Below are 4982 nucleotides of genomic sequence, written 5' to 3'. Positions count from 1 at the left end.
TCCCTCTGAACTATGCCGAGGAGGCTCTCCTAGGTTCTCGTGCATCGCTTGCTAGTGAAGAAATGAGAGGTGAAGATTTGCACGAACTACGCCCAGCTTTTTATTGATCCGGGCATGAGGTTCCTGTACTACGTGTGGGCTACTCCTTTGAAGGTTGTTGAGAATGCCACACACATGCAGGACACACTGGCTCTTGCTAAGTGCATCTACGACTGGAAGGCATCGATATGGTCATTTGGATCGAACGATCCGCCATACTTGTCCAATGGAGGAAACTTGAAGTCCTTTGGCATAGGGACGGTTAGAAGTTCTAGAGACAGAGGGCGACACTAAGAGGAGTGGAGTGGCTTTCACTTCGTCCGAGCTCACCTCTTCCTTACCCTTGAGCTCGGGCAGGTTGTTTGTGGCAATTCGGCGAGCTCGACGGCATTTCTGTTGCTTCGCTGGCTCGAAGTTAGTATTGTTTGCTTCTGTGTTGCCGAGCTCAATGGGCCCAGGGTGGGGCTTGGATTGCTGTTGATGGCTGTGAACTGAAGGGCCTTATCTATAGTCTGCGGCCAAGACTTCAAACTGATTTTTGGCGAGCGGAATCTTGAACTGCGAGGGCCGAGGCAATGCGGGTCTAATCAGTTGAGAGTCCCCCGACCTGACTATAGGCTATGAGGTGGGGGGATTAACTTGTCTTTCCCTCCTGCCGTGGGATGAGACCTAATTCCCAAGAGGATTCTGAGTTCAGGAGGTCTCTCCTTGGCGGGGAAGACGGTCGCTGTGACAGCGGGGCTGAGCCTGCTTTGTAGCAGGGTGTCAAGGTGGAACTTGCAGTTGATGCTGAGGCAATGGTGGGAACTACTACTAGTACTGCTGTTGGTAGAAGTGGTGGAGCATTTGCTACTGGTACAGATGGAACTGGTGGACCTGCTGCATTTGAGCTTGCATAGCTCGCACGTAGTGTACCATGTTTTTCAGCTGGTTTTGTCCGGCCACCGGGAGAACTGACAGTTCTGCAAAGGTCATCTCTACCGGCGAGGGGAGTAGAGCACTTACCGGTACCATGATCTAAGGCGCACTCAGGGTAGGGACTCTGTCCGCGAAGAGGGGTACAGTGAACTGGCCAATGCAAATGGTAGGGAGCTGAGGTCGTTCCCTGGAGATGTTTTGGTCACCACTTCGTCCGGTGTTGCTAGAGGAAGCCATTGAAGTCTTACTGAAGTTGCTTGGTGAGAGGCTTTTTGAAGTGTTTCCCACAGACAGCGCCAAATGATGTAGCGTGATTTGGCCACTCCTAACTGGCAGGGACCTCGCTCCTACCTGGTGATGGACGGCACCTGAGAAAGAGAAGAAGATGAAGGATTCCCGGGGAGCTCGTCTGACGGGAACACTCCGATGCTTAAGTTAGAAATCGGTGAAGAGCTTAGAGAGTTGTAAAGGAAAAGGAGCTAAGAGTGGAAATGCGCACTTATTCAAAAAATTAATCCCCTTGCCCTTGGAAATCGGGGCCTTTATACACTGATGCTCTATCAAATCGGGTGTAACCGCCTCTGATTCTCTGCTACAGACATTATTCGCCAGGCTGATTCGACTGGTGTAGGTAACCGTCGCAGAGTACGGTCCTGTCAGTTGAGAGACGTTATGCAGAGTTGGCGTGCATGACATCGCCTAACGTGAGACGTGGGCACATTCCTCTGGACTGGCAGGTGCTGCGCCACTAGACAAGAGACGTGGGAGCAGTCTGATAGTTACGGTCTTGTCGGATAACAAGTTTCCCGAAGACTCTGGGTTAATCAATAGTGAACTCCTTTGTAGCGAGTTCCTTCGTAGCAAGCTCCAATAGCGAGATGCCTTGCAGCAAACCATTTTATAGTGAGCTGTCTTGCGGCGAGCTATTCTACTGGGATTTTAGCAAGCTCATTACGCCGAGTTATGGCCAAGCTATTATGCTGAATTGTCGCTTATGTCGAGTCATGTCCACGTATCACCTAATTAAGAGATAGGGTCAAATCACCCCATCAGTTCCACACCCCTTATTTAGTAGACAGGGATAGATAGCCAAGTCAAGTCCATAGGAATCCCATGCGAGCTGTCTTTAGTGCACGTAAGTTATTTTAACATAAAAATTTAAAATGACAAAATAGTTGGAGACAGATACTCTTAATGTACAATCAGTAGCAAGAAACATTTTAATCTCAAGTATATAACTACTAGTAAATGCATAAGCATAAGCTACTTACTCAAATGGAAAGAAAGTATCGAATGTTTCAAATAACTGTACAAGGAGAGACTATCCAAGATAAAGAACCCCATGAAAGACATAATCCCGATATGAGACAACATGGGAACAGATGGAGTCGTCTCAAACTTTCAATGTACTCAATCCTCATCTGAGCCAACCAATGCAAAGCTTTAATTAACAGGAGAGCAGTTACCATTGCAAGAAAAATAACAGAGAAATCTTGTAGGAATATTGTGATCACAAAAAGGATTTCCATGATCTCCCTCCATGACTGTTCATGCAATCTCTCAACTTCTGCTTCTCTGAGGGATCCAAGGAATAAGTGCTTAATTAACTACCACAAAATGCACATGACGACCAGACCCATATTTAAAAGAAGCACCAAACTGATCTCGGGTGTGGACAGATTCACCATAGCTGGGTAAAATTGACCTCTACTGCTGAAGGCATGATAAATTATAGCAAATGTGCCCCACTAAACTAAGCATGGCATAATTTTGCAGACTCATCATCGCTTCTATGAGCTCTTTCAGCACATCATTTAGAAGAACACAAATCAGACCCATATCCAAATTGAAAGTTCCAATAACTTATGGGACAACAAAAAAACATATGGCATGTACATATCTGTATAAAGCAGAAAACTATCATCTATAATGAAATTGGCACAGATTCTAATATTATTTCAAAACATTCATCAAATGAATTTCACTTGGATATCGTTGTGTTATAGGCAATACAGGCAAACGGGTTGATGATTTTGGCATTAGCCAGATAAAAGCAGATGGTTGGAGAATACCACTCCTAGGTGAACAAGATAAATCACTGGACTGGAGGCCTGTTACTGGTGGATTTGTTTGAAAGTCATCCTTTTTGCAGGATGGGATGGTTATTTGTATGGTTCACCTCTGCAGGGTGTTTCCTTGAGTTCAGTGCGTTTGCTTCTGTCACCTGCCTATGATTTGGTGTGCTTTCCTTCTTTCAGGTGCGGACAGGGCTGTGGAACTACTTTGTTCCTTCTGAGGGAGTTTTGCCCTTCCTTTATACTTATCTTACCCTTTACCTTTCATTGGTAATATAAATTTTATCTCTCGTTGCCTATAAAAAAAATAATTCCAACAATATTCCGCCTTATATATGAATCTGCACCTCTGGGGGTTAGAATGCCAAGGAAAAAATAGATGAAATGATCCTCAATCTACAGCTAGGCAACTTCTAAATGTCAACTTAATCTTCTCTTCTCCTAAATTTTTTAAGAACAGGCACAAAAAATAAGATAAATATATAAAAAAAATAGAAGTACATAGAACAGACTCTATCTTCTAAACCTACGAAATCTAAAAACTCTATCCAATAGGAGAAAAGGCTAAAGAAAAACATTAAGCTCCTTTTTTTCTGATTCTCGACGCCAGGACCAGCTTCAGAGACAGCAAAAATAGGAAAGCCGAACTAGAAAACATCCAAGTATTGAAATTGCCAACAATATATTCAATCGGAGCAAGTCTAAAAAATAGATAAGCTCCACAAAAAATTGACCCTAATAGAGTGTAACTCCCAAATTACTAATACGCAGTTCAAAAAATGCACTGCTGAAACAAATATAATAGATTTGGGAAAATTGAATCTACGCAAAAAGAAAAAGAGAGAAGTTAAATACTACGATAGGTCAAATTTCACGAGAAATACTGCAAACTTGGGGGTGGAAGGTTTCTTAAAGGAGTCCCTGAAGAAAACATCGTTTCAGAAAACCCTAATTGAGATTGCAAAACTCAATTTGCACTGGAAGAAGGAGCCCTAATGACAAGACCAAGGCTCGATCGAATACCGCGACTTCTTATCCGAAGAAAAATCAATAATTTTGATATCAAACCCAACAGAAAAAACCCTAATTTCTGCTTTACTACAGAATAAAGGTTTGCAAATAATAAATCGAATTAATTCAAGAATCAAGAATACTTACTAGATATTCGTACCTGGAAGTCTGGAACAGTCGAGCAGAACTCGAATTAGAGTAGAATTTCGTCGACCGAGTTGACGCGGAAAACAAGCAAACGTGAAAAACCGTTGTTGGCGCAGTTCACCGTTCCTCCACGACCTGCAATGAGAACAAGAACAACTCAAGAATTCAATTCTTGGAAAAGCTTTGATCTGAACAGTAATTGATGTTGCACGATCTGATTGCTCCTGCTGGAGGATGATTTGGCTTCCAGTCGAATGGCGAGCTAGGTAAATCTGCAAAATAAGATTAGAGAACCTGGGGTGGCTAGTCCAGCGAGGTCGCTCCAATGCTTAAATTAGTAAGTTGTTGTGACTTGAAATAGTTTTGAGAATGTAGAGAGCTAGAGAGTTAGAGAGCAGAAAAATCATGCGTACCTCATGCCATCGGGGTTGGAGCCTTTATATAGTTGAGTATTCGTGGGGCACACGAAAGAGTTGCGGTGTGGAAATGGAGTTCGCTCCGCTTCCGAAGGAACAATATACAGGTAAGGCTTATCTCGTTCCTCCTCCGATTCTGGCGGAGTGAGGATAAGTGCTTATAGTGATCCCAGAAATGTCGGGGTTTGTTAACTTATCGTGATCTTGAGGGATTCGGGAGTCATTGGAGAGACCTCTGGAGTTGGTTACCCGGGAGTCGGTTACATGTCGATTCGAGTTGTTGGTTTTGAACTGGTACTTCGGCTTTTTAGTTCCGAACTGGCTTGAATACCGAGGTGCCTCGATGCCGAGGTGAGACCTGCATCGAGGTGGCTCT

At 43.8% G+C, this 4982-nt stretch overlaps 1 long non-coding RNA gene across 1 annotated transcript; it reads right to left on the bottom strand.

Annotated features, from left to right (window-relative positions):
* Nucleotides 1-2078: 2078 nt before the first annotated feature.
* Nucleotides 2079-4514, bottom strand: LOC148878422 (uncharacterized). The gene is made up of 2 exons (XR_016102156.1): nt 4204-4514; nt 2079-2756 (listed from the first exon to the last, which is right to left on the bottom strand). It is a non-coding gene; the product is annotated as an uncharacterized LOC148878422 (long non-coding RNA).
* Nucleotides 4515-4982: the final 468 nt, after the last annotated feature.

Source organism: Nelumbo lutea, chromosome 1 (genome assembly GCF_056320005.1).
Source record: "Nelumbo lutea isolate HS-2025 chromosome 1, American lotus-T2T, whole genome shotgun sequence".
NCBI lineage: Eukaryota > Viridiplantae > Streptophyta > Magnoliopsida > Proteales > Nelumbonaceae > Nelumbo > Nelumbo lutea.
This window is presented reverse-complemented; position numbering and strand designations above follow the sequence as displayed.